Here is a 27757-nt window from a genome sequence, read left to right on the forward strand (position 1 = left end):
ATTGGTGGTGGCCAGTATTTGTCGGGGGAGGAGGGGCAGCCGGGCAAGTGCATACACACCTGCTGATGCTGCACACAATGGGGCCAATGGTGGGGGGAGCAATGGTCATGCTGCGGAGGCAGCTAGACCATTGTTAATGAGGTCTCCCTTGTCCTGACATATTTGGATGAGGGAGCGGGTCGTTAACGATGTACGTGAGCATGCATCGTTAACGGTGTACAGCATATAAACATGGCAATATTATTTACAATATCGCTCAGAAAGTCATCTAGTGTGTATGGACCGTTAGGTCCACACAGGCAATATGACAACACATTTTTGGAACTTTTTCATACTTTTCCATCCAAGTGGACTGTGATTGGGAGGAGAGAAGCGTGCCAAGTGGCAGCAGTAGCGGGGCAAGGAACCTGGCTTATGACCCATACCCTTATAAAAGTATGAAGGCTATATCTATGTGCCTTGCTTATATTTGTATCACTTTATTGCATCTATTTGTCATTTTCTTTACATCATTACATTTTTTTTTTATATTTCACTGATATATCCCTTTTATAAAAATACATTAAAAGTTATGTTTGGATCCAGTTCAGTGACCCAAAAACTGAGATTCTCTCCCGCGTGTGATATATACTAGTGTAATAGGGGTCAGTAGTAGCGCCCCCTTGTGGCTTTGAGAGAGGAAAATTATATTTAAAAATAATCAATTCTGTTACTTTAGGGGAGGGTTCACCTTACACATTGCTTATTACACTACACTGGTGCAGATGAACAGCTATCGATGTTTCCCATCTCCAGTCTTTAAATAGATTGATTTATATAAAACACTTGTTACATACAGAAGATGAAAATGTCCTTGTAAAAATATTGATGTGATACAGGTAATCTAACTTAACAAAATCCTGATACACTCAGGGCCTTAGTGTGACTCCTCATGTGATTAATAAGTGATGAATTTCTAGTAAAACACTTGTTACATTCAGAGCAAATAAATGATTTATCTCTTGTGTGAATCTTCTGATGTCTAAGAAGAGATATCCTCTGGGAAAAACACTTGCTGCATTCAGAGCATTGATATGGTTTCTCTCCTGTGTGACTCCTCTGATGTATAACAAGTTCATGCTTGTTGGTAAAACACTTGCTACATTCAGAGCAATTAAATGGTTTCTCTCCTGTGTGACTCCTCTGATGACTAGCAAGGTCGGACTTCTGGATAAAACACTTGCTACATTCAGAGCAATTAAATGGTTTCTCTCCTGTGTGAATCCTATGATGTACAATAAGATTAGATTTATTGGAAAAACACGTGTTACATTCAGAACATATAAATGGTTTCTCTCCTGTGTGACTCCTCTGATGTCTAAGAAGATTTATCCTCCGGGAAAAAGACTTGCTGCATTCAGAGCATTGATAAGGTTTCTCTCCTGTGTGAATTCTCTGATGACTAACAAGGTCCTGCTTGCTGATAAAACACTTGTTGCATTCAGAGCAATTAAATGGTTTCTCTCCTGTATGAATCCTCTGATGTATAACAAGGTCGGACTTCTGGATAAAACACTTGCTTCATTCAGAGCAATTAAATGGTTTCTCTCCTGTGTGACTCCTCTGATGTATAACAAGATGACATTTATTGGAAAAACACTTGTTACATTCAGAGCACAGAAATGGTTTCTCTGCTGTATGAATCCTCTGGTGTATTACAAGTCGAGAACTTATAGAAAAATATTTGCTACATTCAGAACATGCAAATGGCTTCTCTCCTGTGTGACTCATCTGATGTCTGACAAGATGTGACTTCTGGGTAAAACACTTGCTACATTCAGAACATGTAAATGGTCGCTCTCCTGTGTGACTCCTCTGATGTCTGAGAAGCTCTGATTTACATGTTAAACGTTTGTCACACTCAGAGCACAGATGTGGTCTCTCTCCTGTCAGACTCATCATGTATTAACTGAGAAACAAATTACCTTCTGAAAGTTTCTCCTATCGAGAAAAGGAGAATAGCTTTCAAGAATCTTCAAGAGGAGTAGGAAGAAATGACGACTTGCTAGTGAAAGTCTTGTTACTTATGTGCCCTGAAATAGAAAGTTTATTTTTTAAAAGGATGAAGATAATTATTTATATTACATTAATAGTGTTACTTTATATAAGGAACATAATGTGTATTTATTTACATTAACAAATATGACAAGGTCATTTACCAGTGTTTTTATTTTTATGTATGTCACCAAATTGCTTTATCCCTGTTTCCAGTCATATGTGCAGCATGGAGACCTCTATCATCCTGCAGCAGTTACTGATACCGAGTATAATACCCAGTCATATGTGCAGCATGGAGACCTCTGTCATCCTGCAGCAGATACTGATACTGAGTATAATCCCCAGTCATATGTGCAGCATGGAGACCTCTATCATCCTGCAGCAGATACTGATACCGAGTATAATACCCAGTCATATGTGCAGCATAGAGACCTCTATCACCCTGCAGCAGATACTGATACCGAGTATAATACCCAGTCATATGTGCAGCATGGAGAACTCTATCATCCTGCAGCAGATACTGATACTGAGTATAATACCCAGTCATATGTGCAGCATGGAGACCTCTATCATCCTGCAGCAGATACTGATACCGAGTATAATACCCAGTCATATGTGCAGCATGGAGACCTCTATCACCCTGCAGCAGATACTGATACCGAGTATAATACCCAGTCATATGTGCAGCATGGAGACCTCTATCACCCTGCAGCAGATACTGATACTGAGTATAATACCCAGTCATATATGCAGCATGGAGACCTCTATCATCCTGCAGCAGATACTGATACTGAGTATAATACCCAGTCATATGTGCAGCATGGAGACCTCTATCATCCTGCAGCAGATACTGATACTGAGTATAATACCCAGTCATATGTGCAGCATGGAGACCACTATCATCCTGCAGCAGTTACTGATACCGAGTATAATACCCAGTCATATGTGCAGCATGGAGACCTCTATCACCCTGCAGCAGATACTGATACTAAGTATAATACCCAGTCATATGTGCAGCATGGAGACCTCTATCATCCTGCAGCAGTTACTGATACTGAGTATAATACCCAGTCATATGTGCAGCATGGAGACCTCTATCATCCTGCAGCAGTTACTGATACCGAGTATAATACCCAGTCATATGTGCAGCATGGAGACCTCTATCATCCTGCAGCAGTTACTGATACAGAGTATAATACCCAGTCACATGTGCAGCATGGAGACCTCTATCATCCTGTAGCAGATACTGATACCGAGTATAATACCCAGTCATATGTGCAGCATGGAGACCTCTAGCATCCTGCAGCAGATACTGATACCGAGTATAATACAAAGTCATATGTGCAGCATGGAGACCTCTATCACCCTGCAGCAGATACTGATACAGAGTATAATACCCAGTCTATGAATGTTTCCATAAGAATTATATATTCCCAATACTCTGTGCAGGTCAGACATAAAAACATAGAATGTGATGACAGATTTCAACCATGCCACCCATCTAGTCTGCACCTTCTTTAATATATTGTTACCTCAAACCCTAACCATAAGTATATGCAATGCATGTACTGTTCAAATGACTATACTATATTGGCCTCTATATTACTCATGTCCTGCATGGGGATGGTTATGGAGAGGAGTGTGAGCCAGGGCCAGATTAACCATGGGCCTGATGTAGCTGCAGCTCCAGGCCCACTCTCCAAATTTTGTAGCTGAGAACTGCGGCTTTCCAACAAGCCTGGCCCTGCGTCGCTAGCCCCCTGGGAACCGGAGATACCGCCGGGCAAACCTGGAACATTTTCCGCATAGGATAACATGAGACCCGCTAATTCCAACCACCACATTGTTCCGACAGCTGCCAGTTCCCCCCGGCATCACAGCAGCTTGAGGTTGATCTTCAAACCCAAATCGCTGGGCCTTCAACCTGATACCAGGCTGGTCCATATGGGTTAATTGGTTCCAGGGATATGAAATGTTATTTCATGGCTGTTCATGTACTTTGAGGGCAGATTTCTCTTGAACCAAATGTTTACCATGTTTATATGTTGTTTCATTAAATAAATATATGTAATTATATATATAGTCGCTCCTCACTATAGTCGCCTACATTAACTGTGAATCTCTCCAAGTGACTGTGAAGAAAGTGGACTTTTATGCTCATATATGCACCTAACTAAGTAACTAAAAGTTCCAGATTAAGTAAGAACACAATGAAGATCAAAACACATCTGATAAGACAAGATGATCTAAAGCGTTTATGGGGAATGTTCAACTTCAGGGTATATGCAATATCTCAAAAACTAGAGCCAATATGGGAAAACTAATGGCATATTTGGAATCAGTGCCATCAAATTACCCTAAATTCATTCAAATATCCTTGACTAAAGAAATAAAAATGTTGGCCAGTGAACTTATATTGTTAAACTATGTAACCATGGTTAATGTAAACATTTTTAAGTATATATAACAAGACAATAACTACAGAGGTTTGTTCGTGTATCAGTATATTATTATGTATAATACAATTACCTTACTCTGGAGATCCTTCCTCAGTCTCTCTCTTACTCCTCCGTCCTCCCAGCTCTCCAACCAGTAACTGATCCAGCAGCTCCTCCATCAGCTCCCAGTGGCCTGATACAGCCTATTTATAGTCACTCCTCCCCATCTCTCCCCAGTAGTTCCCAGGATGCCCTGCAGGAATTCTTACACTGAGAGGTGACATGTAAATTAGGGTCACATAACATTAGTATACAGTCATTCACCACAGCAGCTTCTCCTGCCCAGCTCCTTGTCTTGTAAATGAGGTGTAAATATTCCTAAAGTCACTTACTACAATGGGAAATGCTAATTACACCCTGGCAGGGTAACACCTTGTATTCTAATTAGATCGCAGCAGCCTCTGGCCTCCTGTTATGTCACCAAAGGGACTTTTTGTTTTGCGTCACCTTTTGTCCAGGCAGTGAGTCAGCAGAAAGTCCTGTCCTGCATATCAGCAGGAACCTCACAATGATTCAATGCTAAACTAAAATATAAATAGACATATATACAAAACCTGATAATATACTATTTTAAATGAAGACACTGCTTCCTGTAATATTATTTATTTCTGAATGTATTTGTGAGTCTGTCTTATGAAAGGTTCATGATGAACATTAACTAATCCTTAGTTACCAGCCCTTCAAAATAAATTATTTATTAAAAGTTTCTTATATAGCGCAGCATATTCCATTGCACTTTACAAAGGATACAACAAACAGGGTATTTACAGAGAGTCAAAAGGTAGGAGGGCCCTGCTCGCAATTTACAATCTATAGGAAAATAGGTATTGATACATAAGTATACACACTGTATTCTTTATTGCATTGATTCCACCAGAATGCAAGGTTCTGTGACTGGTTCTGGAATTTGATAAGCTTGCCTGAAGAGATGTGTTTTTAGGGAACGCTTAAAGGTTTGGAGACTGGGGGAGAGTCTTATTGTGCTTGGGAGGGCATTCCGCAGAGTGGGTGCAGCCCGAAGAAAGTCCTGCAGTCTGGAATGGGAGCGAGTAATGAGTGTGGATGAGAGACGCAGATCTTGGGAGGAGCGTAGAGGTTGTGTTGGAAGATATTCTGAGATAAGAGTAGATATGTATGTTGGTGCAGTTTGGTTTATGGCTTTGTGTGTAAGTAAAAGAATTTTGGGTACTTATGTATTATCTGGACTCCCATGTTAAATGCACCCCATTTTTTCATACCCCTACTATCCAATTACGCATGGAGTTGGTTTTATATAGTGTGGCGAGCGCAGCGAGCCACCGTGCCCGAAGTGTGGCAAGCGCAGCGAGCCCCGCGAGGGGACACGGTCTCATAAGAAAACCGGGAGTCCAGATATTACATAAGTACCGAATTTTGTATTGAGTACGGTAGAATACAGAAAACCAATAAAGTGACTGACAGAGTAGCTTTGCAGATGATGAACGTCTGGCTAGGAAGATTAGCCTCGCAGCTGCATTCATGATGGACTGTAATGGTGAGAGTCTGTATTGGGGAAGGTCAATAAGGAGACTATTGCAATAATCAATGCGTGAGATAATGAGAGCATGGATTAGAGTTTTTGCAGTGTCTTGTGTAAGATATGGGCGCATTTTAAATATATTTCTTAGGTGCATGTGGCATGATTTTGAGACAGATTGAATGTGGGGTATAAAGGAAAGTTCAGAGTCAAGGATAACACCAAGGCAATGAGCTTGAGAGGTAGGAGTGATTGTCACATTCTCAACAGCAATAGAGATATCAGGTTGGTAACTACTATTAATTGGCGGAAATATAATTAATTCTGTTTTTGAGATATTAAGTTTGAGGTGGCGAGATGACATCCAGGATGAAACAGCAGAAAGGCATTCAGAGACACGGATCAATACAGATGGGGACAGGTCTGGGGAGGATAGGTAGAGCTGAGTATCATCCGCATACAGATGATACTGAAGTCCAAAGGAGCTTATTAGTAATGCAACAACATAACAGTAATGTCAGCATTGGCGGCTGTGTGCACCCAAACTGTGCAACACTGAAACTTCTCCATCGGACACCTAGTGGCCCTGGTGTGCAAAACACTAGAATCCCCCCATAGGGAGATGAGCAGCACTAGCCTATGAATATATAGGAGATAGATAGACAGAAAATTTTTATTTACTACTTAAATCCCAACTGTATTTCACTTAAAGTACTATTAGTTTCCAAAATATTGCAGCAGTGACTCACCTAAAATATATGAGCATTGCTTTGCATTATTGGATATAATATCGCACAGGTGAATTAATATCCAAACTTATGTTTCATCCTAAAAATTAAAAATGATAATACAACTCAAGCGTTGAACTTTTAACCCAAGTTCAACTCTCAAAACTATCAACACAATAATAAATTAAAAAAATATGAAAATACATCACAGCGCTCAGTTCTTGTTTCAGAGAATACTGGACATATAAATAATTATTTCCACAAAATTTAAAAAGGTTTGTGTGTTCTCTAAAGAATAAGAATAATAAGCATAACAAAGTAGTTTTTTTTATTTTAAAAAGTCAATAAGAAGTCTTAAAACAAAAAACCATAGACCTTAAAAAATGATAAAGTCAATAAAATATCCAAAAAAGTTAATTGGAAAAACACTTGTTTTAAGCAAGCCGTGCTAGAACCCAGCATAGTGCTGACTACTATAATCCGGGTGGCACAGCAGGGAGGAGAATACAGGTAGCTGCAGTGGTATTGCAGTCCCTGGGAAGCAGACAACATCCCCATAAAATAACACCGGTCCTGCTGATGAGAGACCTCCTGAGAATGGGTTCGAATATCTCCTTTTCTTCTTACCTATCCGGACCCTACTTGGTTCTCACTATATATTTGTCAGGGGGTCTGGTAATATAGACAGAGTGCTCCAAATGTTCATTTGGCCCTGTATATTTCTTTGCATGGCTTGCTTAAAACAAGCATTTTTGCCAATTGACTTTTTTTGGGAATATTTTATTGACTGTTTATATGTTTTTTATGGTTTATGTTTTTTAACTTTTTTTGATGTTTTCTGATAAAATAAAAGACTTCTTATTGACTTTTTGAAAGAAAAGAGTACTTTGTTATGTGGATTCTTCTTATTATTTAGAGAACACGCAGACTTTTTGAATTTTGTGGAAATAATTTGTATATGTCCAGTATTCTTTGAAACAAGAACTGTGGTGTATTTTCCATTTTTTTATTTATATTTATATAATTTATATTTCATCCTGTTCTTATTCACTGGCTTAAAGAGACAGCATCACACATAAGATTATCAATTTCTGAGCACCTGGAGAACAGGCTGAGAAATTCTGACTTATACTGTACATCAGTGGTTCCCTAACCTTTTTGAACCACGGCGCCCTAGAATATCAGAAAATTTCACAGCACCCCTAGGTCAAAAGTTTCTTGTTGATAAATTTTGAAAATATATCAAATTAAGTAAATTGTGTTTATATGTCATCCTTAGGATTAATTATGTAGTGAGGAACCAGATTTGCTTTTGTTTGCCCATGTATTTAATGAATGGAAGCCACCAACTCTTGTTTTGCCTATTGCTTTGCCCATAAATATTATGCATTTCTCCTAGACCACCAATCCAAGGCACCCCTGCAAGTGGCCCAAGGCACCCCAGGGTGCCTAGGCACACCGTTTGGGAACCATTGCTGTATATGATGGACTGGTGCGGCTGGAGCAACAGTAAAATAGAATGTACCTTTTATACACTACATGGAAGAAAGTCATTGGACACCATATGTCAACGGAAACCATGTGTTTATTTACAATCAATAGGGGGTAGGTCCACCTTTTGCAGAAATAACAGCAGCTACTCGTCGTGGTAAACTTTCCACAAGTTCGTGTAGCACACATAGTGGGATATTGTGCCATTCCTCCTGCAGTACAGTCACCAACTGTGGTAGTGTAGAAGGGTGAGGCGATCGCGACCGCAACCTGCGCTCAAGTTCGTCCCACAGATGTTCTATGGGGTTCAAATCAGGGCTTTGCACAGGCCATGCTAGTCGGGCGACGCAATTTTCGTCATACCACTCCATTGTAACCCCCGAAACATGACATGACGCATTGTCGTCCTGGAACACACAATCATCATTCCCATAGAAACCCCACAATGCAGGTAACATGGAGTTATCCAGAATATCTCGGTAGGTCGCCGATGTCATGTTCCCATGCACCTGTACGAGTGGGCCCACGCCATGCCAGCAGCAACAACCCCAGAACATGATGCCTCCACCTCCAAATTTTACTGTTGGCACTACACATTTGGGTAACAGGCAATTGCCATACCCACACTCTCCCATCTGATCGAAAAAATGTGATGCGTGATTCATCGCTCCATAGAACTTGTTTCCATTGCTCCACCGTCCAGTTTTTCCGCTCCTTACACCAACAAAGTCTCTGTCGTGTATTGGTTTTTGTGATCAGAGGCTTGTAAGCCGCAACTCGACCATGATAACCGAGTGCGTTTCCTGTTCGTCATTTTATCAGCAAATTATCTGCTACGACGCTTGCTTCCATATTTATACATGTAGGAAGAGTCCATATTCACTTTGTCAGGAAGATTCCATTATTTCAGGGTTATACCAGGGTGTCCAGTGACTTTCTTCCACATAGTGTATTAGAATTAAAATGACTCTTTGGTAAGTGGTTCTTTTTTAATTCTTTGCCTTCTTATAAAACATCTTTGTATCATTACTTTTGGACAGATAATGTTCTATCTAGTTTCAAAATATGGAAGTTATTAAAGATACATTTATTTTAATGATATATAATTGTATGTATACATTAAATCAGGGCCCCAATTAATTTTGTTTCACCTCATTTGGTGTCTGATGTTTAGGAGTTTATAGAGTTCTTCTGTCTACCTAAAGTTCCCTGGTTGCTTTTATTTACTTTTTGTGCAGTTTTGTTTAGTATCTTCAGTACAGATCCATCTAATTCTCAAATATTGACCTTAAGAGATATTTGCAAACCAATGTTAATAATGACAGCTTGATTAGTTAAGCATTTCATTACATTGTTCCTCCTTTTTATTTCTCATAGTTAAAATTTTGTATTCTCTTTTTGGATGTTAATATCCAAGAAAGTAATATGATTAGGGTGACAATCGTTTCTGAAAAGTAACTAAAAATTATTTGGATTAACATATGTAAGAAAATGTGATAATGAATTATAGTCTCCAACTCAAATAATGAAAAGATCATCATCTACCTGCAGTAAAGAACCAAGGTTGCCCCAAAAAGACTCCCTTATATATACAGGTTGAGTATCCCGTATCCGAGTATCCGTTATCCGAATTATTCCGAAAACCATACATTCCAGGAAGTGAAATATTTTTTTTTTTGCTAAAAACTCACTGGGGACATCTGTAACAGCACTACTGGTGACATGATATGTAACTGGCACTATATATGTACAAGAAAATGATTGCTTGGCATTCAAATTCAATATCTGAGCTAGTACACAAATTTTGTTTCATGTTTTGAAACCTTGTTTTTTGAACAAATAAAATATATTTGTGTGTATTTTATGTGGTAATAAAATATATTTGTGTGTATTTTATGTGTTTATACAGCATACATGCAAGATACTTCAAAATACATAATTGAAATATTAAAATATTCCGAAATACGGAATAATCCGCTATCCAAAATTCTCCTGGTCCCGAGCATTTTGGATACGGGATACTCAACCTGTACTGGTTTTTAAAAAGTGCCATAAGCAAATTTTTAAATCTTGCGGCAAACTATAGTGCTCATGGCGGTCCCCTGTACTTGTAATAATATGTATGTGTCAGACAGAACATTATTATGACAAAGAATAAATTCTAAGTAATCCAATATAAATTTGCCATTTATTTCTACTGGTCCAGCATCAGAGTTGGAGAAGTGGCCTAGAGCTGCCACTCTATCTTCATGGGGAATATTACTATAAAGGAACATTACATGTTAATAAAATATATATTTTCCTTTCAGTGCACAAAAGTAAGTTGTGTCTCTGATGTGAGACCTGAGGGAAATATCACAGGGAAATATGAAGGATAAACATCAACAAATTCTGATATATTAGTGGTAATGGAACCTACACTAGGAATTATTGGGTGACCTGTATGGGTTAAAGTCAGCCAGAACAGGGCGGAACTGCATTCCATCAGTTCCATTTTGGAGGCGGAATGGTTCCACCTCTGTTTGCTCACCTTGCCCCGCTCCATCTCTCGAGTCCCCAGCCAACAGCTGCTAATCACCGCATGCCTGTTGCCTGCCTGTGTTGTGCAGATGGTAGCGGCTAATTCCTCTTCATTGGAAGGGCCATCTGATACCAGCACTGGGTAGGTTTTGGGGAATATACAAAGCAGCGCATCAGGAGCATTGGCCACTCCTCCACCAGTCTGTGTGCAGAGACAATAGCTGACGGCTCCCCTCCCTGTGGGCTTCCATTGTATTCCACATCCCTGTGCTGTCTGTTGGAGATGCTCCAATGTCCTAATCACCTTCAGCCAGCTGCAGCCCTATCCCTCACATAGGGAGCAGGGGAATGTGCAGTCTGCTGCACTCTGTGTGGATGAGATGTGGCAATGGGCACTAAATGGGTCAGCTGGTCCCTGCACCATCCCCTCTGCAACATTGCCCCCTGCTGCCTCTTCAGCCCTGAGGCATTGACACCCCAGAGAGCATGTAACAGGCACTGCCAGCATTATGTGACGAAGCACCAGGCTGCGGAAACGTTGACCCTAGCCATACTGCGGCACCAGCACTGACCCCATCCCTGCTTCCTGATGATGATGATAATTGCAGTGGCATTTTTAACTGTTTGCAGTCTAGAAATGACCCTGCTTGTGACTAGCAAGCTAATTGGAACTCACGGCCTGGCAACCAATCAGAAGCCACTGCTACTTGATTGGCTGCTGGGCGGCAAGCTCCAATTGGCTCAATATTCATACACTATCACCATTCACCCATTACACGTAACCACTTCCCATTACTGTTAAATAATTAGGACTGCAACCTACAAAGGAGCAGCCAACCAGACACCAGTATGTTATCATTGGAGGGTTCTCCATAATTTTCACGACACTTGCACTCGCACTAATATTTTATTATTATGATTTCCTCGCACCAATTTGTTGCACCAATTTGTTTTCACTAAGAGAACCTTTGCACACACAGTTGTAATGCACAATCGCTTTCATCTGAGCGATTTTCACTCATAAGGGATATACACACTGAAGGAGCAATAAAGGGACTGGTATCATTAAATTTATTAAGTACCGCACCAATACCAAACAACCAACAATATCTGCAAAATTGCGGAGCAAGAGCAATAACAGGATAGCATATAAGGTGGACTGCAAATGTCCAAAATGGGTTATATATGTTTTAAACATCAAACGCTCTATCAACAAATATTTTATAAGTGATAATAAACAAAGAACCATACAGGATTAATTAATATTTCTGGGCAATGTTGCCTGATTACCAAAAACTGATAATGATACATTATTCCTGAAGTGCAATTGATCAATGATCATCATAATTGAATAAGTGATTAACAACATATTCAACAGGAGAATAAGGGTTAACCTACCACAGTACCTATTTACATTCAAATATCTGAATTGAGGCCCCGGATTGGCTCAAACTTACCACTCCCAAGGGAGGACTTACCCCATAAATATAGCAAATGATGGGCGCGCTGGACACTTAGATTAAGCCTTGACAAAGCTTAAAGACAGCAAAATGCGCATTGGCATTGCTGTAAACTGTTTATTTATTAATACCTGTGTGATGCTGTAATATGTATTAGAATAGATCGCAGTGAGGCAGGAGAATTAGCGCTGTCGGCAGCCAGCGTGTGTAACACGCGAGTACATGCAGTTACCATAAGGGAATATATCCCTAGATTACTGACTGCACTGAGCAACGGAGATCTGAAATATAAGACTCCGGTAGCTCAGCATTGTACTAGAAGCCAGCGCATATAGGGCAGATCGTTGTTAAATGTGCATTGATTAATATCTGGGTGATGCTGCAATATGTATTAGAACAGATCGCAGTGGGGCAGGAGAATTAGCACTGTCGGCAGCCAGCGTGTCTAACACGCGAGTACATGCAGCTACTATAAGGGAACACATCCCCAGACTACTAACTGCACTGAGCCAACGGAGATCTGACATAAAAGACTCCGGCAGCTCAGCTTTGTACTAAAAACCAGCGCATACAGTCAGCCGAAGGGAATACTTACCCAGGCTGGGAAGGTGCCTCGGACGCCCGCTGCCCAAGTCACTACATTCCAAACCGCTACAAGTACTGATCATATGTGTCAGTCGCGGTATTGTATATATGCATATTGACACATTATAACATCTATATAACTGTTGTAGATGCAGTAGAGACACTAGTTATATCATCACTAGTGAAGATCTCTCTGTCATCTCAGTATTTATATCTGACTGTTGGGGAACATTATATGTAAAATCAAGCTGTGATACACCTAACACAGCACCTTATTACACCTATAACATCCCTGATTGGGCATAAAATAATACTGCCCTTATAATCAGTCGGATATATATTCAGGTACCCCATTTGGAGGTTAATATCAAAAAATTGCCCGCTGCCCAAGCTGCTCTATCATTACCATAATAAGCTGAGTATATGTGTCAGTTACTTTGCCATGTATATGCACATTGATGCAATATAATATTAATGTAATTGTTGCAGATGCAGTAGAGACACCAATTACACCTTCACTAGTGAAGATCTCTCTGCTGTCCCAGTACTAATATCTGATTGTCAGGTGGGGTAAAACTTTATGCAGAATAAAGTGGTTATACACTAAACACAGCATCTCAATACACCTCTAATACCCCTGACTGGGCACAAAATAATACTGCCCCAACAATCAATCAGATATATACATTTTTGTTAACTTACTGGGAGGACAACATTAAAACACTGCAATAATTTGTGTAAAAGAAAAACGTGAATAAACGCTACATTCATTCTACAAGCCATATCAGCAATATGAATGTGGAAATGGCATAAAATACTGCACACCGAACAGCTTCAAATCATTTATCTTACAGTGTACACAGGTATAATTTTACTGACACTTATTAAAGAAGTGACAGAATAAACCTCATCATTAATAACAGTTTACCGATTTTAATCTTCTTGATTTTCTTGTCTAATCTTTATTCATTACTTTGTTTTTAATACTTCGCCATCTATATCCCTGACACAGGGACTCAATATCAGGTCACCCACAATTAATACAATTGACCGATAACAATAAAATAACGGATGGCCTTTTACCTTTAAATTGTGTGTTAATAAAGATATTATTATTTAAACAATTGTTTTTTGGTCCTGTAGGACCATGTGGATGAGGAGTGCATCCCAGCAGAACTGATTTCTTTTTCTTACTTTGTATAATTCATATCCTTAAATCAGTCGATAGCACCCACAATCTGAGAGGAATATTATATACAAAAATCCTCTCTGTTTGAACAGAAATTGGACATCCACGAGATTATACTCCGAGTACATCACTTGGTGCGGGTCAACTTGTTTGTGTGAATGGGCACTAAATGGGTCAGCTGGTCCCTGCACCATCCCCTCTGCAACATTGCCCCCTGCTGCCTCTTCAGCCCTGAGGCATTGACACCCCAGAGAGCATGTAACAGGCACTGCCAGCATTATGTGACGAAGCACCAGGCTGCGGAAACGTTGACCCTAGCCATACTGCGGCACCAGCACTGACCCCATCCCTGCTTCCTGATGATGATGATAATTGCAGTGGCATTTTTAACTGTTTGCAGTCTAGAAATGACCCTGCTTGTGACTAGCAAGCTAATTGGAACTCACGGCCTGGCAACCAATCAGGAGCCACTGCTACTTGATTGGCTGCTGGGCGGCAAGCTCCAATTGGCTCAATATTCATGAGCCAGCGCATCATTTGAAATAGCCATGCTGCGGATGGACCTGATCTGAGACATGAGGGTTTCCCACAGCTCTGCCTGGCTGTCTCCTTTACCACACAGTGCAATGCACACAGTAACTTACCCTGAAACCATGCATGTAACCCCTGGCACCATGTATGTAATCACTGGGACTGAGCATGTAACCCCTGGCACTGAGCATGTAGCCCCTGGCGCTGAGCATGTAATCCCTGGAAAAGAGCATGTAACCCCTGGCACTGTGCATGAAACTGCTGGCAAAGAGAATGAATCCCCTGCATGCACTGTTCCATTTTTTTAGGCGTTGGGTTGCTTTGCACTGTGGGGCATAATTTTAATCAGGCGTGGTATTATGTGGCCTGCATTTCTCTTTTCATGGGTGTGTGGGATAGGCCATACATTTAAAGCTTGCAGGGGGCACCAACAACCCTAGCACCCACCCTGGCTGTGACATATGGGGGTGGGGGGAGACAGGCAGGGGAAGCAAGTTCCACCACCTCACCAGGACCACTTTAAACACTGGTGACCAGTTAGTGAAATTAAGGTAAATGACAAAATGTGAGGATAACAGGGCCTGCAGTGTACAAATAGAAGAACATTTCCTTTTATTTCATCTGCTAAGTGGAGCATCATCCAATAAAACCTTAAATTCACCCTAAAATGTAGCAGTTGGGTTAGGGGGAAACATTGTTCAGTAATCAGTTATCTTTCGGTCTCAGATAGAATATGTAATTTATTATGAATGGCAGAACCTCCCTTATGAGCGGCATTTATAATGGTGGAATCATCCATCATTAGGATTATCACAGCCTCCACTCCTTGGCATGTTGTAGAAAAAAGGGACTTTCACTGCGCTCTAGAATAGCTGCTTGATAGGAAGGAGGTTTACACAAACCTCAACAGACCACAAACCTCCACAAAGCCCTGTCTGCTTCCACAAACCTCCCGAACACCATCCACTACCGACGGCTACCTCCGAGTGATCAACCCCGGTATTTCATCTGTGCGATTCTCATAAACCCACAAAAAAACTCTATTTGCTCCAGAAGGGGCTGTAAACACCTAAAAGTGATTACTTTTGCCAATGTGCTGATATAATTGTTTTTACAATTTATTCCATTTATTTTATATTTTTATTCTTATTTTTATTATTATTTTATTTTCATTTTTATTTTTATTTTTATTTTTCATGTTTTGCACGGCATGCACAGCACACATATTAACATAAATACAAGCGCTTGATAAAACCTAGCATTTTCTGTGTAAACTCCTTGGCATGTAAATTATCCTTGCAGCATTCCCACCCAATGTTGTTATTGTATTTATTATCCCCATGGTTGCTGCATAGGAGGCTTTGTGGCCTGTTGTGTGGCCAAATACAAAGCATTATCTTAGTGAGGGAAACAGTTGTGTAATCCTATATGAATATCTAATGTGTGAGGGTTATTAGCACATTTTATAGCAAGCATCTAAAACTTTGGGCACCTTGGTGGGTGTTTGACTTCCAAACAACACCCCAAACAGATGAAACGCTTCACTCAGCTACAAATCCAATTGTTTCATCCTATTTCTACTAACCCTGGGCCTGATTCAGATCTGATAGCTGCTGGGTGAATTTGCGAAATATCATCAATCGCCGATCAGCTGCAAATCCATTCGCACCTCACCATCCAATGATTTTCCCTATGTTTCCAAGTGGGAGTAATTCTGACTCTTCCACAACTGTGTGACAGAATCAGGCTGATCAAGCTGCTGGCCTCATTGACCTTCCCTGAAAATACCTGGGCACGCTGCACATACATCTTTTGTGCAGCCGGCATTGAGCTTGTCTGGGGGAGCGGGGACCAGAGACCGGAGAGCAGGGTCCAGTCCGGTCCATGTGTGATGCAGAGGGGGTAGTCAGCTAGCGGCAGGAGAGGTGGCGGGGAGCGGGGTCCTGTCCAGCTGCAGGAGGGGTAGTGGGCTAGCGGCAGCAGGACTGGAGACTAGATAGCGGCAGCTGCAGGCGGGGAGCACGGAGCGCACGGCGCATAACAGAGTCTGGGTAGCGGCGAGCGGGAGAATAGGAAACATTCTATTCAAAAGACTGGGCGGCCGCTGATTGGCCGAGAGCTCAGCCAATCAGCGACCGCCCTGCCCGCCCAGTCTTTTGAATAGGATGTTTCCCCGCTCGCAGCTACCCGGACTCTGTTATGCGCCATGTGCTCCGTGCTCCCCGCCTGCCACTACGTAGTCTCCAGTCCTTCTGCTACTAGCCCACTACCCCTCCTGCAGCTGGACCAGACCCCGCTCCCCGCCACCTCTCCTGCCGCTAGATGACTACCCCCTCTGCATCACACATGGACCGGACTGGACCCTGCTCTCCGGTCTCTGGTCCCCGCTCCCCCAGATGGACCCTGACGCCCCCGCCTGCAAGCTTGGTGTAGTGTATGGGGGCCTTAACAATACTATCCCTGCGCATTGGTGTGATTGTGGGTGATCCATCCCCACCTACAGGGGCAATTTAAAACAGCGATATTGGAGAAGACTACTCACAGTTATACTAATAATTGGAGTGACTTTGGGTGATTTATCCCCGAATATAGGGGCGGTTCAACAAAGTGCCCTTGAGTAGATTATCTACAGCCATACTAACAAACATCAAGCCTCTGCTATTGCCAAAGCCCATGTGGGTGTATATTGTGGGCTAATCAGCTAATGTATTTGGTCATTTATGTTATAGGTTAGGAATTAGATTTTTAACTGTGATATCATGTGTTATTAATCATTTTTGTGCACAAAGCTTATAAAATTGTCTCACCGGCCGGTGGCATTGTGATATAAATTATCTTGTTTAATAAAACATTTTCTATTTTTGGATAGTTGTGTTATAGTCCATTAGCGATGTTTACTTTTTAGTCTATGTATGTTATTATTAGCATTGAATCATTTTGGAGTTCTTGCTGATATGTGGAACAGATCTTCCTGAGGACTCTATGTCCGGACAATAGGTGACTCCTAAACAAAAGGTCCCTTTGGTGACATAACAGGAGGCCAGAGGCTGCTGTGACCTTATTAGAATACAAGGTGTTACCCTGCCAGGGTGTAATTAGCATTTCCCATTGTAGTAAGTCAATTAAGGAATATTTACACCTCATTTACAAGACAAGGAGCTGGGCAGGAGGAGCTGCTGTGGTGAATGACTGTATACTAATGTTATGTGACCCTAATTTACATGTCACCTCTCAGTGTAAGAATTCCTGCAGGGCATCCTGGGAACTATTGGGGAGAGATGGGGAGGAGTGACTATAAATAGGCTGTATCAGGCCACTGGGAGCTGATGGAGGAGCTGCTGGATCAGTTACTGGTTGGAGAGCTGGGAGGACGGAGGAGTAAGAGAGAGACAGAGGAAGGATCCCCAGAGTAAGGTAAATATGTAAAGTATAACATTTTGATAAATAATGTTGCATGATCAATAATGACCCCCAATCAGCTAAATGTTTAGATCAATTTTGTCTATATAGCTAATGACCCACATGTTCAGCGGGTCCCGGTCATGTCACTGAACAATATCATTTTCTGATATTGTTGTGTGTATGCTAAAATTGTTTACCCACGGCATTGGATAATATCCTTAATGATATTGACCATTACTGATATTGTCTAGTGTGTATGGGGCTTAACGCAGTCATATATTCTCTATGAGTAATGTTTTATTAGTGTATATAATATCTATATATTGCTATGTCAGTACTGTGGGATCATGCATGTTTTCATCTTCTCTATATGTGTAACTTATTTTTATTGACTGGGAGCCGGGAGTGCCATTCTGTACTCACTATCTACATACAATATTGGAGGGGGCACCTGGTTCAGCAACTGTGCTTTAATTGGAGGTTTTGTCGGTCACCTTGGACTGTATATATATATATATATATATATATATATATATATATACAGCAAAGTGTTGTTATCAGCCTGGTGACGACACTTTGCTGTTGAAACGTTGCTGGAAGGATGCCACAATTTTTTAACTAAAGATTGAATATTCCGTACTGGAGTGCTGCATTCTTTGTTTGCGGTATAACGCCTGGGCCTATTGCGGGCAGCCGCCGTGGGAATTTATATGCTGTGGTTGTGCCGGACCGTCTTGTTTAATATAAGTAACCGGATTTTGTTTTGAAAAACGCTGTGGTAAAGGGACGTTGTTCTCTGATCACCCATTCATAGATTTTATTTCTATTTACCCATAGGAGAAACCTTCTACAGCTAATTTATTTCTCATCTAATCCATGATGAGTCTGACAGGGGAGAGACCACATCTGTGCTCTGAGTGTGGAAAACGCTTTAAACGTAAATCGCATCTTATCGTACACCAGAGGAGTCACACAGGAGAGAAACCATTTCAATGCTCCGAATGCAGCAAGTGCTTTACCCACAGGACAACTCATGTTAGACATCTGATGAGTCACACAGGAGAGAAACCATTTACATGTTCTTACTGCAGAACGAGTTTTACCCAGAAATCAACTTTGATTATGCATCAGAGGAGTCACACTGGAGAAACACCATTCACATGTTCTGTATGTAACAAGAGTTTTAGCCGAAAGTCACATCTTGTTAGACATCAGAGAAGTCACACAGGAGAGAAGCCATCTACATGCTCCGAGGGCCCGAATGTATCATGTGCTTCTCAAGTTCTCTTGTATCACTACAATGGGGATGATACAAATGTCTGTGGTGGCAGCTTTCGGGGCTGGTCACCCGAGAGAGTACTTCAATTGTTGTTGTATTAGATCACAAACATCTGCCGGCACCGGCATTTCCACTCATAGCCTCCTGACGTGGTGAGCAAAAATGTGTGAAAAGTGACCTGTATGGGTGCCCATTGGCACATTTTACATCATGCCCAGAACTGTAAATAGGTTTAGCTGCTGTACACTGCTACACTCTGTTTGGGTGCAATTAGCATCATTTTAAATAATGACATTAGATTTGTGACTCCTGAGCTCCTGGCACTTAAGATGTGAGAACAGCTGAGCAGGGAACAATTGAATCCCCTTAATATGATGACAAGTGAGGACATTTTATTCTGAATGTAACAAGACATATAATTCTGTTTATTGTATAATCACATGTCCTCAGCATCAGCATCATATCATGCAGCAATCAGCTTTCCTAGTTTCACTAGCTAACTATAATCAAGCACAGATGTTCTGAAATTGCAAAACAATATGACCATGGCATAGGTTCAATCCTTACCAGTATATATGCACACGACCATAAATGTATCACAAGATAGACAGATTTGCCAGAAAGGAAAATGCACTTCAAGAATACTTTACTTTATAATTGCCAGAAAGAACAGGCAGATAATAATGTCTACATAGGGACAAGCGGTATATACAATGTGACGTATCAGGGAGGTGGTAATAGAGTAGTAGGGGGAGTGTCTACAGAAATTACCATAACTTAGAACTGATGGTAAAGGCCCCACCCGGGTTCTTTGTGAGGGGCTTGATGAACTGATGATTACACTGTGAGGATGTCGTCTCATTGAATGATGTGGTAATGTATTAAACTAATAAATAATAATGATTTTAAGAATTGGAGTCTAGAAAACCTCTTGTACCAGCGCATCACTGGCACCTGGAAATGAGGGTGGTGGTTCTCCACAGGTGGGGGCTCTAGAGTCCGCTGTTTGCCAGCTGACTATCTCATCAATCAATCTTCAGAGGGGAGAAGACTCAGTAAGTAGGAAAATGGGGAAAAAATGGAAAAAAAATGTTTAAAATACAATATCTGTATTCTGAGTAAGCTGTTAAACGCCGTAGGGACAGGGAGAGTTGTAGTTACCATTGGTAATTACTGATGCAAAAAAAAAATGTAAGCTATAAATATAGAAAAATATATAATAAAGACCTGTAGTCCACCTTATGTATGAAGGAGTGAATGACCAGGACGGCCGTCACTGAGTCTGTGTGTAAATGTTGCATTGTCCATGGTTGATTGTGGAGAAATAATTCAGTGTGAAGTGCGCAATTAAATTAAAGTGCAGCAAAGTCGTATGAAAACAAGAGAAAATCTTTATTCACCTTATTGTGTATATGCATGTTGTATGTTTTACATTTTAACCTCTTCAATTTTGCAACTTACTGGTGGTGTATCCTAAATCCAGAAATTAATAAAGATTATATAGTATACCCCACTTTTGGAGAATTAACTCTAAAAATGATTCCATGATACATGAAATAATATAAAAAAAACCCTGGAGTGCATCCGTACAACTAGCTTTTTTCTCCTTCTTCGTTTTGACTGTATACATTTAGTTGGTAGGATAGAACCCCAGCTAACAACATTTGTTGTAATCCAGCGGTACACAACCGCATAATATAGGGTTATACTCAATTGTGTGCAGATCTCTACCCAACCCTTCCCTTTTCAAACTTGTTGTCCAGAGTGCCAATTTGCTGCTTGGTATATATATATATATATATATATATATATATATATATATATAAACGTGAGCTGGTAGGGCGGCACTCGAAGGTCTTGGTATGGAAAAAGTAAGAGTCCAAACTGTGGGTTCCTTATCATAAGGATAAGGAACCCACAGTTTGGACTCTTATATTTTCCATACCAAGACCTTCAAGTGCCGCCCTACCAGCTCACGTTTGTATCTCGGTATTTGTATACCTTGGAGGGCACCGGGGCAAGTATCCCTTGGTCACCAGCGGAGTGCTGGCCAAATTCACCTGTAAGCTATATATATATATATATATATATATATTTTAGGGCGGAGTGATATAACTGAAATTGAGAAATTCAAAATCGCCTAGTGTGGGAAAGTTGTGACTTGACCTGAATAAGAAAAGTGAAAAAAGCTTTTTGATCTGAGTCAACATCTTCTGTTCTGGAAAGAGGCCTGAAGTTTCACTTTTTTGGTGAAAATTATGAAAACTATGAAGATGCTCCGATCTAGTTAAAATTATGTCATGATGTCTTAGAGGGGTTTATTAATATACTTATACATGTACATATATTTTGGAAGGGAAAAGAGCGTGAACAACAAATAAAATAGGGAGAGATGGGTAAAGGAATACAGCGACTAAAAATACAGTGTCCCTCTCAGTAAAATACATCAGATAATATGCAAACAATAAATTGTATTGTGTATAAGGGAGAGTCGCCTCAAATGCCACATTTGATTATTTACAAGCTTATGCTGTATTGTTATAAGCCAAATGAAAGAGGGGGAGGAGCATTGTGATGCGCTAGCCATGGCGACCATGTATCTATAAAGGATGAGGTATTACAACAATACTGGAGATGTATTCCATATGATAGATATCCCAGATAGCTGCCGATATTGCAGTCATAGTGATTTTCAGTGAAAAGCAATTTTATTTTGACTGCACTAATCTGATGCCAAGTGAGCTTTTGAGTTGGTTTCGGGATGTCTGGGAGGCTTTGAGGTAGGAAGAAAAACGCGAGGGAAACCGGGACATCTATCTCCCTTATGTACAATATAAAGCTATGAATAGATTTCCAGAGACAAGTTATTCTAGAACATTCCTAGAAGAAATGGAGCAGAATGCCTCTCGATCTGCAAACTCTCCAGCAATGTTGGATGCATTTGGGAAAATGCGAGATATCCTCACAGGGGTCATATACCAACGGACATATAATCTGAAAGTATTTTCTCTATATTGAATTGCAGAGGATGCTGAGACTACATTCTGTGTTAGTTGATCCCATGTATCAGGGTGAAGTTGGACTCTGAGGTCCTTCTCCCAAGCCAATCCGTGTGAAATGCGGGTAGGGTCACCATGTTTGAGAAAAATGTGATAAATAGAGGAGATAAGACCTTTAGAGGAGGAACGGCTGTAACAAAGAGATTCCAGTGTAGTTCTAGTTGTGGATTTGAGTAAGTAATGAAAGGACGTGTGAAATCTGCGGAGCTGTAAGAATTGGTAAAAGCAGTGAGTGGGAATAATGTACGTTGTCTGTAGGTCAGCAAAGGATGGGAATAAATGTGAGGGAGCTATATCGGTAATAAACAAAAAATCAATGTTAACCCAATAATTGAAAAAACGTCTATCCTTTACAGCAGGAAAAGCAGGGTATCCCAAAGTGGGAATAAGGCCGGCGGAGAGGACAGCAATGCATGAGACTTGGCTAATCTGTCCCATAGAGCCAGAGTGAATGAGATAATTAGTGAGCTACAGTATGTGTATTTGTAGGCTGCAAATTATGTTGGAGCCAAAGTAATGTAGATACAGAATGAAGCTGAAGTAATTCTAAGATCTGTAAGTAAGATCTGGGGAGATTTCATTAATCAATCTAGGGTTTGTTAGCAAAATATTTCATCTGGGATTTTATTTTCCAATCAGTTGGAAGGTAGATGAAAGGTGCTTTTCAGTGTAGGAAGGAGGTGGCCCCTTGTCCCACTATGATACCCAACCCTCCCTTGTCCCACTATGATACCCCCCTCCGCAAATTGGTGTACCTATCCGGAATGGATGGCACCTAATAGTGTTGTGGATAGCCGTGTCCTTGAGTCAGCGGCCATTTTCAGTTACTCAGATGTCCTGTTGGTAATCTTCCCATGTGTTTCCTTTACTTTTTATTTTGCTACTCGCTCCCCTCTCATGTAAGCATTGTTTCCCTTTACAGTTAATCGCTGGTCTCTTTAGCTCTATTTTGCACTGGTATATACCATGACTTTAAATATAATGTCGTTAAATGTAGACTGTCTGAACTCGCCACGTATGTGCACCATGGCAATACAATTCTTTAAATAGCAGAAGATAGAAATATTATTATAAGAAATGCACTTAAAAACCCCACACCCCTCAGTAGCCTCCCACACATTTCCTCACGCCTTTTATTCATATTCTATTTGGACCCGAAGGGTCGTTTTAATATTTTGGTTCTTCATTTAAGCCATTCCCATCTCACTATGACATCAATATATGCTCTGAATATGGAGCAGAGTGCCTTTCATAAAGACTTCTAGCTAAGGGAAGAGTTGTTATCGAAAGAGTTGTTATTGGAAGAGTTGTTATCGGAGGGGATTTATTAGATTTATGTATTAGAGGTCATCTATTAGATGCCTTGAAAAAGCCTAATAACTAGTTGAAATGCGTTGGTTGCTATTTTATATTTTATTTTTCAGGAGTGTGTCACCCACCACAGTCCACGGACCTGCTATTTTTAGCAAACCCCAGGTTTTTCTATCATCCCATTGCAGAATCTGTGTACAGTGGTATGTCATCCATGTGACCCCCTGGCAATGTGTTTATCCATAATAATTTTTAATGGAAAGTGTTTTTATGGAACAATAAATAGTTGGTATTTGTTTCCTAGAATGGCGCCCACTAAGCCATTTGCTTAGTCGGGTATTCTGCGTAGCAATATCGCATCGCATTGCATGCGATTGTACTGCCGTGCGATGCGATGCAATTTTATTCATGTAATATTAGGTATACAATAATATGATTGTATGTCTTAAAATGAGGTTTTAGGCACCCCCCACTATTTACACCACCCCGAAGCGTGGCGATTGGTGGCGGTACGCGTCCTACGACTTTTTCATACCCCCACTATCCACGTCGACATGGAGTTGACTTTATATAGTGTGGCGAGAGCAGCGAGCCACCGAGCCCGAAGCATGGCGAGCTCAGCGGAATACATGTGAAGTTATCCGTGTCCCCTCACGGTGGTTGCTGTGCTCGCCACGCTTTAGGCTCGGTGGCTCCACGCCGACGAGTATAGTGGGGTTATGAAAACGTTGGTGGACGCATTCCGCCGCCCCTCGCGGGGCTCGCTGCAATCACCACGCTTCAGGCTGACATGGATAGTGGGGGGGGGGTGCATAAAGCATCATTGTATGTCATACAATCATGTCATTGCATAGCTAATGTAGTGGTTCCGCTTACCCGATAAAATCACATGCAATTTTGCGGGAGGTGCTATGCAATGCGATCCCCTGGGGCATACAGAGCAGTGAATAAATTACATTTAAAAAATAACATCGCATCACATGCCACTATAATTGCCCAGGCAATGCAATTTCCCTACGTTTGCGTACGTAGAAAATCTGGGCACCGTTCTAGGGAACAAGTACCAAACAGGTTTTTACTGAAGTACAATCTTGCTTGATTGTCTCATATGGACACAAATAAACCATTATACGAGGAAACCGAGCTTAGCACAAGTAAGCATACATGTGAGCTGATTTCCTGAGTACATAAAAAAGGAGAAAATTTGTGTTAAAGATACCTTTATAAGTTTCCCGATATCCTGTGGGATGTAAGCTGAGTGTGAGTATCAATCAATATCTCTAGTCTCACGGAGGTGATACCATACATATAATAAAGATTACACCATTCCCTATAAAATCTGGGCTAAGAAGGACCATTATTTACACAAAAAAACTGTGTATAAGGACTACTACACTATGTATATGTTTTCTTTTTTTCTTTACATACTGTATGAGCAATATAATATAAAAGAAGGTGAGGAGATCACTTCTATCTATGATTACAAGACCTGCCTCTAATGAGTTGGTTTAAGGTAAATTTGCCAAATTGTGTTAATTTGTTACTTGAGCGCAATTAGGAATCAAGCTTATGTATAAGACCGGTCTCAATGCTGAGAGTATTATATAGTGACCCACATCTCCCCTATTATTTATTTACTAATTGTGTGATAAATTATGTATAAGGTAAATCATTGATCACTTTTGTAAAACAAAACCATCGTAAATAATCCAATTAGTAGTTGGATGGTCATAGATAAAAATGCATCTTCGTATGGTTATTCAAGAAGGAATTCCTTCATTACTACAATAATGAGAGAGAATACTTTACTGCTGCTACATTACTGGCTTATACAAAGGGTGACATTTAATAGGTTGAGATATTCAGTAAGTGAGAGAGTTGGTAAGAAATCTTCAGGTTTTTTAAAGCGGCAATCATTAACACAGTAAAATCAAACTGCTTTAGCAGTGTAAATGATTTTAAAAAAAAACCCTGGAGATTTCTTACCAAACCTCTCACTTTCTGAACCTCTCATGATATTAAACTTTCCCCAATGTCACTGACATACTATAAATTCCCATTAATATGTTTACACATTTATTATGAACTGACAGTAATTGTCATAATTCTTTAAGTATATCTTACTATTCTGTGTTCCATACCATAATGTAGAATCGTGTATATACTGTAATCTCCTATATATTTGGCTACATCTGTCACTCAAAGTGGGTGTCTGTGTCTATAACGCTCTGTTCCTGGACTTTCCTCTTAATGTGTCATTGCCTTCATCTGTGCTGAACACCTTTCTGAGAAATTAACCTGTTTAAAACAGGTGATGGCAATCATACATTAAGGGGAAGTCTAGAAACAGAGCATTGTGTCCCTCCTGGAGAGGGTCATGTTGGGAGGTATGTGACAGAGAACCAGCCCAGTGAGCCCACAGACAGTGCCAGACACCCACTGCCTTCCCATGTTGCCCAGCACTGCTACTCCACAGCCACCAGGTGAGCGCCCCCCTCCCGCGATTTGTGGCAAAACCTCCCCCCCCGCGCCCCCCCCCTCCCGCGATTCGCGGCAAAAACACCCGCTCCCCCGCGACCCCCCCTACCGCGATTCGCAGCAAAAACACCCCCGCGACCCCCCCTCCCGCGATTCGCTGCAAAAAGAACCCCCCCACGACCCCTCCCGCGATTCGCGGCATAACCACCACCCCGCGACCCCCCCTCCCGCGAATCGCGGCAAACCCTCCCCCGTGACCCCCCCCCGATTCACGGAAAAAACACCCCCCCGCGACCTCCCTCCCACGATTCGCGGCAAAAAGAACCCCCCGCGACCCCCCCTTGCACGATTGGCGGCACCCCCCCTGCGACCCCCCTCCCGCGATTCGCGGCACCCCCCCCGCAATTCGCAGCAGCCCCAGAATTAAATGGCACATGCAAAACACTGACATGGCTATGGTCGACAATGAAAAAGGTTGACATGAGTTTTTGAAGATTTATTTTTAATTTTTTTAATTTTTTCATATTCATTGTCATGTGTCGACATGGACACCAATGAAGTGGCACACTTATGTCAACATTTACATGTGTTGACCTTTCTGTGTTGATTTTTTTCTTGTGGCGATTCGCGTCACACCCCCCGCAACCCCCCCTCCGTCGATTCGCGGCACCCCCCCGCGACCCCCCCCCCTCCCGCAATTCGCGGCAACCCCCCACCGGAACCCACATGAACCCCGCTCTCCCGCGATTCGCGGCACCCACCCCCCGCAACCCCCCCCTCCCGCAAATCGCGGCACCCCCCACTATTCGCGGCAGCCCCAGGATTAAATGGCACATGTAAAACACTGGCACGGCTATGGTCGACAATGAAAAAGGTTGACATGAGTTTTTGAAGATTTATTTCATTTTTTGAATGTTTTCATATTCATTGTCATGTGTCAACATGGACACCAATGAAGTGGCACACTTATGTCAACATTTACATGTGTTGACCTTTCTGTGTTGATTTTTTCTTGTGGCGATTCGCGTCACACCCCCCCGCAACCCCCCCTCCCGCGATTCGCGGCACCCCCCGTGACCCCCCACCTCCCGCAATTCGCGGCAACCCCCCACCGGAACCCCTGTGAACCCCGCCCTCCCGCGATTCGCGGCACCCAACCCCGCGACCCCCCCCTCCCGCAATTCGCGGCACCCCCCGTGATTCGCGGCAGCTCCAGAATTAAATTGCACATGGAAAACACTGACATGGCTATGGTCGACAATGAAAAAGGTTGACATGAGTTTTTGAAGTTTTTTTTTTCATTTTTTGAATGTTTTCATATTCATTCTCATGTGTCGACATGGACACCAATGAAGTGCCACACTTATGTCCACATTTACATGTGTTGACCTTTCTGTGTTGATTTTTTCTTGTGGCGATTCGCGTCACACCCCCCCCGCAACCCCCACTCCCACGATTCACGGCACACAAAAACCCCCCGCGATTCTCGGCACCCCACCCCGTGACCCCCCCTCCCGTGATTCACGGCACACCCCCCGCGACCCCCCCTACCATGATTCGCCGCAACCCCCGCCACCCGTAACCCCCCTCCCGCGATTTGCGGCAACCCACCCCGCGACCTCCCTCCCGCGATTCTCTGCAATCCCTCCCCTCCCGCGATTCGCAGCATCCACCCCCCCACAACCCCCCCTCCT

The 27757-nt window shown here is 41.7% G+C and overlaps 1 pseudogene; it reads left to right on the forward strand.

Moving 5' to 3' along the window:
• The window catches only part of LOC146052156 (uncharacterized), a 47277-nt pseudogene extending 27961 nt beyond the window's left edge, over positions 1 to 19316 (forward strand).
• The last annotated feature ends 8441 nt before the right edge of the window (positions 19317 to 27757 follow it).

Source organism: Crinia signifera, unplaced genomic scaffold, assembly GCF_055691185.1.
Source record: "Crinia signifera unplaced genomic scaffold, ASM5569118v1 HAP2_SCAFFOLD_109, whole genome shotgun sequence".
Classification (NCBI taxonomy): domain Eukaryota; kingdom Metazoa; phylum Chordata; class Amphibia; order Anura; family Myobatrachidae; genus Crinia; species Crinia signifera.